At 47.1% G+C, this 12,611-nt stretch overlaps 1 protein-coding gene across 2 annotated transcripts in view; it reads left to right on the forward strand.

The window, feature by feature from the left end:
• Nucleotides 1–12,611, forward strand: part of LOC115863773 (transducin-like enhancer protein 1) — an 87,788-nt gene that overhangs the window by 64,462 nt on the left and 10,715 nt on the right. The window lies entirely within an intron of this gene.

Raw genomic sequence — 12,611 nt, forward strand, 5'->3', positions numbered from 1 at the left:
CCAAGGAGATTTCTAGTGTCTTTTCCTGAGGAGTGTTAACACTTGCTATAAATAGGCACCTGGTAGGTGTCACGCCTCTGTCTTCTCACTGTGGATGATGTCATGCATTTAGTTATTTCTGGAGAGAAGCTGTTGGGGACGGGGGCGAGGAGGGAGGCGAGAGCCAGGGGCGGTTGGTCCTCCTTGCTTGACCCTTCCTCAGAAAGCTGCTCTGCTTTGCCATTTGGTTAGGGGGTAGCTGCTGGAGATTTTCCACAGGACTGTGTTGTGGGCAACAAGCTGTCACAAACTTGAAATCTCAGAAATGGGAAACGTGCTGTTTCTTTACCCGGCTCAGTGCCACCTTTTCCTTATTTTGGTCGAAACGGGAGTTCCGTGAAAGGTACATTCTGTTGGATGCCAACATCGGGAGTTGACCACCCCCCCTCCCCAGGAACCCCAAGTAAAGTTTTGCTGGGTGCCTTCCTCTGAGAGATTATAAAGTGCAACGTGGCTTTGGTGAGGAAGCAGGAGAGGTAGGTTAAAGGGCAAGAGAGCCTTCAGAATTTAAAAAGCCCCGTTGGTTATTCTTCCAGGGTCACTTAAAATCACCTGTTTTCCATAATATTGGAATCAGAAACATGATTTCAAAGAATTCCTAAAGTTCTCAATTTTTGTACAAAACAAACCTGAGGGCTTCCCTGGTGGCGCAGTGGTTGAGAGTCCGCCTGCCGATGCAGGGGACATGGGTTCGTGCCCCGGTTCGGGAGGATCCCGTGAGCCGTGGCCGCTGAGCCTTCACGTCCAGAGCCTGCACGTCCAGAGCCTGTACTCCGCAATGGGAGAGGCCACAGCAGTGAGAGGCCAGTGTACCGCAAAAAAAAAACCAACAAAAAAAACCCAAAGTAAAACAAACCTGAAATGTGAGAGTCTGTCTTACTTCTCAGCAAATACTCTCTTCCCCTAGGATAGAAGATGGCAGAAAGCCAGTTCCAACTCACTGATTTTTCCAAACAGAGGTACATGTCACAGGCCTTCAGGTTTTTTTTTTGGTTATACCTTCTACCTCCGAGTGGTTTCTTTCAGCTATTACTCATGCATCTGTTGCATACTGCATTATTTTGAGTGGTCCGTTCAACTACCTGGTCATCCTTCTGTGGTTTTTATTGCAGCCTTGCATCAGACAAACCAATAGCATGAGGAAAGATGGACTTCCTTACCCCGTCATCTGCTTTTAGAAAGCAGATTCCCATTGCTCCTCTTTCCCTGCGTTATAGTATCTGTTTCACGGTAATTTGACTCATGATGAAATGAAGCTTTGGTTTATACTAGGAGCTAGTAGCAATGTTAGGAATTTGCGGTGACATCTAGGCCCAGGGAAGAGCAGGACTGGGAGGTGGGGCGGCATCGCATATCCTTTCTTAGCTGGTAGATCTTTTCCGATTGAATACTTGTGAACTACTGTGTTGTGTTTTCTTGGGAATGCCCCCCCCCCCCCGTGTCCAGCCTGGAATGCCACAGGGCACTTATGGGTATTTCTTACCTGTGGTTTTGCTGGCAGTGTAGCTAGCTGTTGTGTGTCCCACTGTCTGGTGAGTGGATAAAGGGCAAACGGGGACTTCCCTAGCAGTCCAGTGTTAAGATTCCGCGCTTCAGTGCAGGGGGCACAGTTTCGATCCCTGGTCGGAGAATTAAGATCCCAAATGCCGCAAGTTGTGGCCAAAAAATAAAGAAGAAAACGAGCAAACAGTTAATGTTGAGCCAAGATGCAGTAATTAACAGTAACTGATGAATCTTCAGGGAAATAATAGGTAGCTAAGGCCAAGTTCAGCGAACCATTAGGGAAAGCCAGTTTCAGGAGTCAGAGCTGTGGGGAGTTTCCAGCTGCCAAGCCCCCCCGCCCCGCCCTGAATGTGAAATATGAGGCAGAGGGCATGGGGTGAGCAGAGCTGAGAGCCACAGAGCTGGTCCTCAGGGCTGGTGTGGGGGGGAGGGTTAACTTAGACCCAGTTCCTAACGACTGTGTGTGCCGTTAGACACAGTTTACACCTGCAGTGGATGACAGTACTGGTGTCACGCTTCCTGGAGCCAAAATAGTCATGTCTTTGACTTGTGAGAACCTTGGATTTCTTTGTGTTCACAGCTGCGTAGGCTAGGACCACGACAGTGGGCAGAGAGGCAAAGTGGTGAGACTCAGGTATGACGGTGCTTTTCTCCCCTTGGTCAAAACGGGCACTGGGCTGTGGATCCGAGGGGTCGCTGCTTTCTAAAACAGTTAAAACATTTCTTTGGATTCTCTTTCAAGTTTAAGGTGAGCCATATCATGGGAGGAAGATTGAGTAAATTGGTATCAGAGGGAAAAATGAACTTGCCCGTGGTCTGGGACCTGGGCTGCGTACACAGTCTTAGTCCCCATATTAATCCATTAATTAGTATGAGAGGACATACTGTTCTCATCGTTCAGTAAAGTAATACCGCCTGAGGTGGTCTTCTCAAACTGGCTATGATGGTAGCAGACCAGTTTTTTCCCAACATGACAAAGATTGAGACTCTTATAACAGACAAATACAGATGGATAGGGGGAAAAAAGATACAGAATACACGTCCCAGTATTTTATTACAAGAGCCAGCAGTTGTGAACTGACTCTGAGTTGCCGTGTAAAAGTTTCTCAACACTTAGTCTTGAGGAGTGAGCACCTCGCCGGGGGCAACGGTGAATGTCAGCCGACCACACTGGGCAGCGTCTGTGCGAGGCTTATAAGAGGAATGGTGACAAACCGTCATGTCCAGGGTAGAGTGAACAAGGTGGTGAAGGGTTTGCGAGAGTCATTCTCTGAGAAACACCAGTCGAAGTAATATTTGGGAAGGACAGACGGAGGCTCTTCGTGGATGTTTGATGGAGAACTGTGTGTTAGGCGCCTGCCGTGCTCCAGGAAAGAAAACGTTTGTCTTTCCGGCTTTGGGGGGAGCCTACTGATGTGGGGGGAATGTTAAAGGAACAGTAGATGCTTGAGTTAAGTTTGCGACAAATGCTGAGTGCTGTGAGGGCAGAGTGGTGGGTGATAGGCAGACAGGTAGAGAGTGACCAGAGTTAGGAAGGGAAGGCCTTCCTTGGGGCAGGAAGGATATGCAGGAAGCTGAAGCTGGTGCAGGAGGGATAAGGCCACCCGGCAGAGGGGGCCGGGAGGGTGGGCTGGTGCCAGTAGAGGGACAGTGGGCTCCCAGCACAGAGAGGGAGCTTGAGGGTTCACGGGCAGCTGCATGAGTGCCCTCGAAGAGTGGTACAGCCGGGAGAGTGCAGGTGGGACTGGAGGGACCTTAAAAGTGCGCCTTGGGCTTCCCTGCTGGCGCAGTGGTTGGGAGTCCGCCTGCGGATGCAGGGGACCCGGGTTCATGCCCTGGTCTGGGAAGATCCCACATGCCGCGGAGCGGCTGGGCCCGTGAGCCATGGCCGCTGAGCCTGCGCGTCCGGAGCCTGTGCTCCGCAACAGGAGAGGCCACAACAGTGAGAGGCCCGCGTACCGCAAAAAAAAAAAAAAAAAAAAAAGTGCGTCTAGTGTGAATGCCCATCTGTGGTTCTAGTGGCCTCACCGAGTGGCTGCGCATCTCTGACCCAGTGCCTCTAGTGATGGCGACTCATTTTCCCTGGCTGTGTGAAAACTCTTCCAGCCCTTGAGTTGAGATCTGTCTCCCTGGAACTTTTACCTATCTGTCCTGTTCTTTCCTGCTCCCCGAGACCACACAGCGTGCTGCTACTCCATCCTCCTCAGGGCAGGCAGCTCTGCAGATATTTGGAGACCACCGTTTCTCCATGAAGGGTCTCTTCTGTCTGAGTACGTCCATTGCTTCAGCCCTGTGTTATGGGATGTGATTTCAGGTTCCCACACCATCTGCCTACTACAGTCTGGTCAGTCACCTCCCTCCTGTCCTCTCTTCTACAGATTTCATCAAAATCTGCTGACTAGGCATAGAGGACCCTACTGGGAGCTCACAGCCTAGTGATGGAGCGGTGGCATTAATCAAGGAATCACAAAAATAAATGTGTAATTATAATTGAGATAAGAGCTGTGACAGAGGAGTACTGTTTTTGTGAAATTCTGTGAAGGGCTGATCCCATCTGGAGGGTCAGGGGAGGATTCTCAGAGTGTTTTCAGAGCTGCAGTAATTGTGTAGGGGAAGGGCAAAAGACTCCAGGCGGAGGAACCAGCATATGCAAAACGCCCTGCTTCCTTCCATTGTTTTTATCCAAGTGGCGTAGAGCAAGATGACATTGCCAGTGTTCTGTACTTGTTTTGGTGTCAGAGTGATCTAAGATCTCAGTAGGGTTTCCCAACCAACCTGGACATTTTTTCTCTCTCCCACTTCTAACTTCTCCTAACTTCTTTTTGTTAAAGGCATTGTCCCTATTTTTCTTCTTTTTTTTTTTTCATTTCTCTTGAACTTTATTTTATTTTTTTTATACAGCAGATTCTTATTAGTTATCTGTTTTATACATATTAGTGTATGTATGTCAATCCCAATCTCCCATCTCCCAGCATTGTCCCTATTCTATCTAACATCTGGACCCAAACTTTAGCCTTTGGTGCTTCCTTGTTTAATTCCCATTTTTACCCAGTCTTCTTATTTGTTAAAATCCTCACTAAGATCGTAGGTGTGTTTTTCCCTTAATGAAATATTTATCTGATCTTGTCTGTTTCTTGCTCAGATATCTTCAAAAGGTGCATATAAACTCCTGATATAGCCCCTCTGGTAGTATCACCCCAGCCTTTCTTTCCAGCCTTGTGTGCTGTGTTCTTTGCATCCTGTGCTCTGGCCAAATGGGATAACGCTCTGTTCCATGAAGAGAAGAGCCCTCCTCCTTCTACCTGGGGCAGCTTTCCTTCTCACTAGCCTCTACCTCTTCCTGCGGAAATATTTTCTGTCCTTCAAAGACCACTTCAGCTGCTGCCTCCTTCGTGAAGCCTCTGCTGATGCCTTTCCCTATGTGCTGTCTCTCTTCTGGCACCTTGTAATGTCTTGTGACACTTTCCACACTTTGGCCTTGAGTTATAATCCTATGTCCAGGTCATGTTTCAGTCAGCTTCTTCCCCACTAGAACTGAAGCTTCTGAAGTCCCCTTGAGCACAGATACCCAGTAAACAAATGTTTGCCCCGTTGACTGGTGGGGGGGCGGGCGGTGAGCCCAGGATTGCGCAAGACCCTATGATTCATCCTTTTCCAAGGGAGAGTGCAGTTTGCATTTTAGAGATGTGTAATGCTGATTTATAAGCGGTTTACCCTGACTGTGTTTCCAAACCCTCAAGGTGAAATTTAATTGCTGTTGTTTGGTCAGCTTAACTTGAACTCATTTTTAGTTTTAGGAAATTTGTTGCCTGAACTCTGTGGAGATCACTGATAAGAAAGAAACCTGAAGTTTAGACAGATTGACATCTTCGTTGTACTCCACGCCTCTCTCCCCTCAAGGCATTTTTCTGGCCCCGTGACACCGCTTTCCTCTCCATAAATACTTGGGGGGCTGAGCTCTACCTGCTTCCTATAGTAGCACCTAGAGGTCAGTCATAACTCACGCTAATAATAGTTTGGCTTAAGATTCCAGCTAAGTTCCAGGTTCCTTTACCCTGTGTTTTAATGCTAGACACGTAATTGAGAAATCTTCCACCCACTTGTTTAGTGTTTAAATAAATCTTTAAACTACCTTTTTGGAGTTGGAGCCTAAAGGGAAGAGAAAATCTGAACTACATTTGGGGTAAAAGTGCTTCTTAGGAAAACATGATTTGCGGCAGTGAATAGGGGCCAGTCCGGGCTTCTGGCTGAGAAGATGTGTCAGTGGCCAGTCCCCCTCCCTCTGCCCTCCATTCCTCTCTGATCCCTCTGCTGACCATGTCTGGATTCCACACTTAGTTTATTTCGTGGATTTGAAAATTAGTTCAGCCCCCTTTTACTTGTCACGATATTTGGGTGATTTTTTGTCTTTTTTTTTTTTTTTTTTGTGGTACGCGGGCCTCTCACCGCTGCGGCCTCTCCCATTGCAGAGCACAGGCTCCGGACACGCAGGCTCAGCGGCCATGGCTCACGGGCCTAGCCGCTCTGCGGCATGTGGGATCCTCCCGGACCGGGGCACGAACCCGCGTCCCCTGCATTGGCAGGTGGACTCTCAACCACTGCGCCACCAGGGAAGCCCGATTTTTTGTCTATTAAATGCTAAAAGTAACATGCTTATTTTGTGCCATATTATCACCATGTGGGTTTTAGTTTAACTCTTGTTTTTCTACTTTTTGATGGTCTGGGAATGCGTAGCTAATTTCTTGGAGTTATATTGAGGAGTGAGGCTCTTCCTTTTGATGTGAGTTATGTTTAGCTGCTGGACAACTGTCCCTTCCCTCTCTCTCCCTCTTCACCTCTTCAGAAATAGCTTTCAGCTTACCAGGCATAGTTTGTCTATCTCTTGATCGAATACTGCTGTTTGCCTGCAGTGGTTGGTTCCTTTGCTAGGAATTTTTGAATTGACCTTTGAAATGGCTGTATATTTTAAACTTATCTTTGTCTTACTTTTCGTCCACGCATCTCTTGGTTTGTATCTTTGTCCTGCCTAGGAGCCCTGTTGCTGCCCCAGCACATTTACAATTTGGAAATGTTTAATTGATGGAGGAAGTAGGACCTAGAGCTCAGAATCATAAATGCTGACTTTGACCAGAGAACCTCCTAGTATATCAGCTAGGCCATCTCTTCTTCCTTACTTTATCTAGTAATTTTCTTTTTCCTATCCATTTTAAGAAGTTCTGCATTTGCTTTTTTAAAAAATGAGGATAGCCGTGCATTCAACTAAATAAGGAAACAAAGAAAAAGTCTTCTATCGTAAGGCTTTGAAGTCCTCAACTTGTCATTTAATTGTTACTAAAGCCCTCCATTGACGCAGAAATGCTGTCTTCAGATAGGGTAGGGATTGCACCTGGATCTGCATGTTTGAGAGGATGCCCGGATGCCAAACTAGAAAAATCCTGTGAAAGAAGTAAAGGATTTCACAGATGTTAGGAGTTAGGTGTGCAGACCCTAAAAAATGTTAAAGGTAGAGCTTGTTACATTGGCAAAGAAAGAGGTTTTACCAGAAGGAGATGAATTATATACCTGAGGACATTTTTGTCCCTGAAATCTTAGAATAATATGGCTCTGGTTTTCTTTTCTTTTTCTTTTTTTTTTTTTTTTTGGCGGTACGCGGGCCTCTCACTGTTGTGGTCCCTCCTGTTGCGGAGCACAGGCTCCAGACGCGCAGGCTCAGCAGCCATGGCTCACTGGCCCAGCCGCTCCGCGGCATGTGGGATCTTCCCGGATCGGGGCACAAACCTGTGTCCCCTGCATCGGCAGGCGGACTCTCAACCACTGCACCACCAGGGAAACCTGGCTCTGGTTTTCTTATCACCCCACATCACAGCATCCCCAGCCTCCACCTTCCCTATACTAGTTCTTCAGGCAGAGAGCATCCTCCAAAGTCATAAGTTAACATTATTCTCATCTGTCTTAGAATGAGCCAAATGCCCCAGCTCTCAGCCCTCAGAGCCTCCTGTGCCCAGGGCTCCATAATGAAGCACATCAGTGACGCTGACATGCCTGGTGTTCTCCTTTTGTGTGGGGTAGGCGTCTCCCTCCTGATGGGCCCCATGAGCCCTCTTGAGTCGAGAGTGTCTAAGGTAGTGCTGATGTGGAAGCTAAGGTAAAGGTTAGAGCCCCACTTCTGTGGTTGGCTGACCTCTCCTGCTTACGAGCTGAGTTGGGCCTGTTAAGCTCCCCTGTGCCTCTTCCCTGCTGTAAATAATAAGGGACAGCGAGCTGCCTTCTGTGACGTGGGAACGAAAGGCTGAATCTGTATTGTGCTTCGTACTTTCCTACGTGCTTTCATTTCCCCCACACCTCAGCGGTCACGTTGGTAGGGTAAGTTTTGTCAGGGCACGTTGTAAAAACAGGGAAATGAGGCCCAGATAAGTTCCGTGTGGTCCCCACGTCTTATTAGTGATTAAACTGAAACTCTGACCTGGGTCCCCTCACTTCCTGAACTTTACTGCATGCTCTTCAGCCCCTAGACTCATGACCCATGGCAACTTCTGCTGCAGCTGGTATCTGAGGGGTTCCACACCCACCGGCTTCTACTGGTGGGGTGGGCTGTGGATTTCACTGTTACTGTTGCTCTCGTTGCCTTTTGTTTTGCTCTTCATCAGCTCTTCATCTCTAGGGACTGCCTTCCCCCCTTGGGAAAGTTGGTACCACCTCTGAGCCACATTTGGTACGACGACTAGGAGTTCCTTGGGAGAGTTGCCTGGCAGAGCCCAGGTGGTTAGAGACTCCCCACCTTCTTGTAGCTTACTTTCCGTAGCTACACGAGAGTAAGCTACAAGGAGCAACCTGGCAGCTTACAAATGGAAGGTTGCTGGAGCAACCTTTCATGCCTCGATTTATAAGTGATTAGGGAGCAGTAAATGACTCGGGGCTTTCGGATTCGTTTACTGAGTGCCAGCTGTATGCTCGTTGGCGAAGTCATCCCAGAGGACTCGGGAATGAGACAGACACATGTAAACGTGGGCTGTAGTTCTCGGCATGATACCGATTTATAGGATGAGCCAGGGTCCTGGGGAAGGACTCACGACACCTGGGGAGTTGGGGCAGGCCGAGGGAGGGGGAAGTGATGTGCGCTTAGGGGGACGCCGTGCTATTCTAGGCAGGAGGGAACAGTTTGTGCATGACGTGACAGCATGCGATATTTTAGGGGACTGGCCCGTTGTTCCGTGCGGCTGGGAATTTAGGATACAAGGCGGTCGTATGAACTGAGACTCATCGACACTCAATTGTGAAGGGCTCGGTGAGCCGTAGAGCCGGAAGAGCCAGTGGAGGTTTTGACATGATCAGATTCTTTTTGATACCTGTTAATACAGCAACAGATTCCCTCTGAAGAGGGCCAGGTTCACAGGCAGCGGGGTCTTGGCCGCAGCCTTTACCTCTGGGGTCCGTGGTTCTTCATCCCTGTTCGCTGGATCCGGCCACTGCCGTTCCTCTCTACTTCCAGCAAACCAACAAGTCTAACACCTGTTTTCCTTTGCCCACGGAACACAGCGTAGTTTTATTAACAGGAGCCAGTCAGCTAGGGAAAGACAATGTGCTTCCCCAGAACGCAGTCCTGTTTCCCAGTTTGTAGCACCTGTGGGGACTCTGAGTGCCTTTACCTCTGCCGTGTGCCCAGTGACTGAAGAGTTTGAGTGAGTTTGATTTCATTCCGTTTTTAAATCTGTGAGGTCCAGCGGGCTTTATTCTGTTCAGTTCTGCCACCACATTTCCGAATCAGATCCTGATCTGCAGGCGCTTGATTCAAACAGCAGGGGGACTCAATTCTCTGAGGCTCTGGGATGTGGGTGTGTGGCCCCTAAGCAGGGCCCCAGGGGCTCCTTCTTTCTGCCCCACAGTTTGCCACCATCCTCTCTCGAAACGTCCTCCGCTCCTCTTTGCCCGGTGCTGTCTCCCCACCTCGCCTTTTAGGATTTATGAATTTCCCGGTTTTCCTGGCCTCACCATCGCCCTGTGCTTTCCTGGCTCCCACCCCACGCCTTCCTCCCTTTCCGCATTCCTGGCCCTCACACTTGTCCCCTGTTTGAGATAAGAGCCCTGGATTCAACATAGCCTCACTTTCCTCTTTTTAAGTCACGGGTGTTTAATATCCATGCTGTCATTTCCCGAAGGCCCCTGCAGGTGTCGAGCACGGTTAAGGGTTTTGCACTTTTGCAGCTGTTTTCTCTCTTTTTTTTCCTTACAACAACCCCTGCGACCCCAACATTTTATTATTATTTCTATCTTGTTGATCAGAAAATGGACACATTACAGGGCTCAGGTAGTTAGGCCTGTTCGGAAAACCACGGTCATTGAGACCTCGAGCCGGGGACCCCCGCATCTCAGGTGCCTTTGAATCCAGAGTCTGGGCTCTTATCCTGGCTGTGGACCCAGCCTACTGTGTTCATCGGTCGGGAGCCTCCTCTCACCTTTTTCTTGAATAAACAAATAAATTCAAGTTTTTAAAATTGAGGTATACATATAGAAAAAAAATGTACACATCATGTGTGTATAGCCCAGTGACTTTGCACCAAGAGCACCTGAAAAACCCCTTCCCATGCCCCTTCCAGTCTCTAGGGGAACCACCATCCCAACTTCTTATACCAGAGGTGAATCCTGCCTGGGTTTGAACTTCTGTAAATGCAGTTGTACCATATGCATCCTTTTGTGGCTGGTCTCTTTCTGAATTCAGGCTTGAGAGATAGTTATAAATGTACACTATCCGTTTATAAATTCGCCCTCCTGGTTGATCTTACTTTCCCTAGTTCCTCAGTCAGTAAAGAGGGTAAGTTTCCTTCTGGGATCTCTTGAACGTTGTCACGATGCGCCGTCAATGTGGACTTTCTCAAAGACGTGTGTGTGCTTCCCGGAAGTGAATAACAGATTCCAAGCTGCCTTGTTTGCTCCCCTGGTTTTTCCTTCCTGTGGGTCCCTCTGTGAGCCACACCCGCCCTGTGCCTCACTGGGGTTTGTTCATTCGATTAGGCCCTCCAGCACAGCAGACAGCGCCAGCTTCCTCCGAGGCCCCCTCTGACTGATGTATTAACAGCCATATGGGTTTCCCCTGGGACAGACGCATGTTCACAGCTTCTGGCAGCAGTTCGCTGCACTGTGAATCAATTTTAAACTGCCTAAGTGTGATGATCACAGACCTCCTGTGCGGTTTAAAGAAGAGGACACCTAGGGGAGAGGTGGGTATCTTCCAGAGACAAGCATACAGCTCTCTGTACTTTGTGCATCTGTTTTAATCTGGAACATTTAACTCTATAATAAGCAGAGTTCCAGTTGAAGTGAGATAAAATTTCCTTCCCCTAAAAATCAGGAATTGCTAAAAGGGTACCTGATGGAAACTGCCCACCTAGAGGTACCCACCTTGATTTATGGCGAACAGAAAAACTAACCTTCACATCTGCCATTTTCCTCACAGCACAGAAGGCTTTAAGAGGCAAGTTCTCTCCCCACGTTTACCATCGTTCATTTGTTATTTTCAGACCCAGGTCGTGGTGCCTGGTATCTGGGTCACATAATTTAGAATGTGAATAGACTTAAACCCCAGTTCTCGTGGTCTCATCTTCAAGGGCAATAATACAATGCTATTTGATTCCAACTCCAAATATCCTATAATAAATGGCATAGGTTCAATTAAGTGTAATGTGCATGTATTGAAATATCATGTGGGCTTGATACATTACTAAGGACACTAAAGGATACTGTGAGCTAAAAATAGGAGATATAATAACGAAAAAGAAACAGACTCACAGACGTAGAGAACTAGTGGTTACCAGTGGGGAGAGGGAAGAGGGAGAGGGATAAGTAGGGGTAGGGGATTAAGAGTTACAAACGATTATGTATAAAATGATCTGCAAGGATATATTGTACAACACAAGGAATATAGCCAATATTTTATAATAACTATAAATGGTATTATTTTATGAGTATATTATATTTTATAATTATAAAATATATTTTATTATAAAGTAATAACGAGTATTATTTTATAGTAACTATAAACTCACAACCTTTAAAACTTGTGAATCACTGTATTATACGCCTCTTACTTATATAATGTTGTACATCAAATATACTTCAGTATGAAAAAATAGGAGATTTAGTGGTTTGGTACTAAACCAAACCCTTGACATAAGGGCTTTGAGCTGTAGTTGTTTTATATGCATACTTATTTTCTAGGACATTCTTTGTGGTTCCCATTATGTGTACTCAGTCATTCAAATTAAGAGTAATGTTAAGGATTTGGGCCAAATAGCTGTATAAGATTAGTTACTGGAACCAGTTTGCCAGGAGATAACGTATCTAAAATTGTGTCCTTTGGTCAGGGAGAAGGGGAAGTTCTTTTAAAAATCTTTTCATATATTTGATATTTTGTTTTTTAAATTTTATTTATTTATTTATTTTTGGCTGTGTTGGGTCTTCGTTTCTGTGCGTGGGCTTTCTCTAGTTGTGGCGGGCGGGGGCCACTCTTCATCGCGGTGCACAGGCCTCTCACTGTCGCGGCCTCTCCTGTTGCGGAGCACAAGCTCCAGATGTGCAGGCTCAGTAGTTGTGGCTCACGGGCCTAGTTGCTCTGCGGCATGCGGGATCTTCCCAGACCAGGGCTCGGACCTGTGTCCCCTGCATTGGCAGGCAGACTCTCAACCACTGTGCCACCAGGGAAGCCCGACATCTTGTTTTTATAGAAGGAAAATAACAGCATGTATTTTATTTTCAAGCTAAGGAAGTATGTGGTTTTATGTGCAGGCAGGTAGAAACCTGATGTCTTCTATCAATTTTAAGTTTTGTGCATGCTTAGTTATTTTTCAAAATTTGAGTTAGCATTAAAATGAAAATTTAAGTTCTGTATTAATGCCCAAGGTCTTTAGGATCTGTAAAGGGACTGCAAGGTGCCAATGATAAATTCCAGAAAGGGCCCAGACTTATTCCAGAAGGTTATGGGAGGGAGGAAGCCCTACGTACTTCATTTATTGTTTATGTATGCAGACCTATAGAAAAGCTTTAATGTTGAACTTCTAGATCACCGAGTGATGCTT

Source organism: Globicephala melas, chromosome 6 (genome assembly GCF_963455315.2).
Source record: "Globicephala melas chromosome 6, mGloMel1.2, whole genome shotgun sequence".
NCBI lineage: Eukaryota > Metazoa > Chordata > Mammalia > Artiodactyla > Delphinidae > Globicephala > Globicephala melas.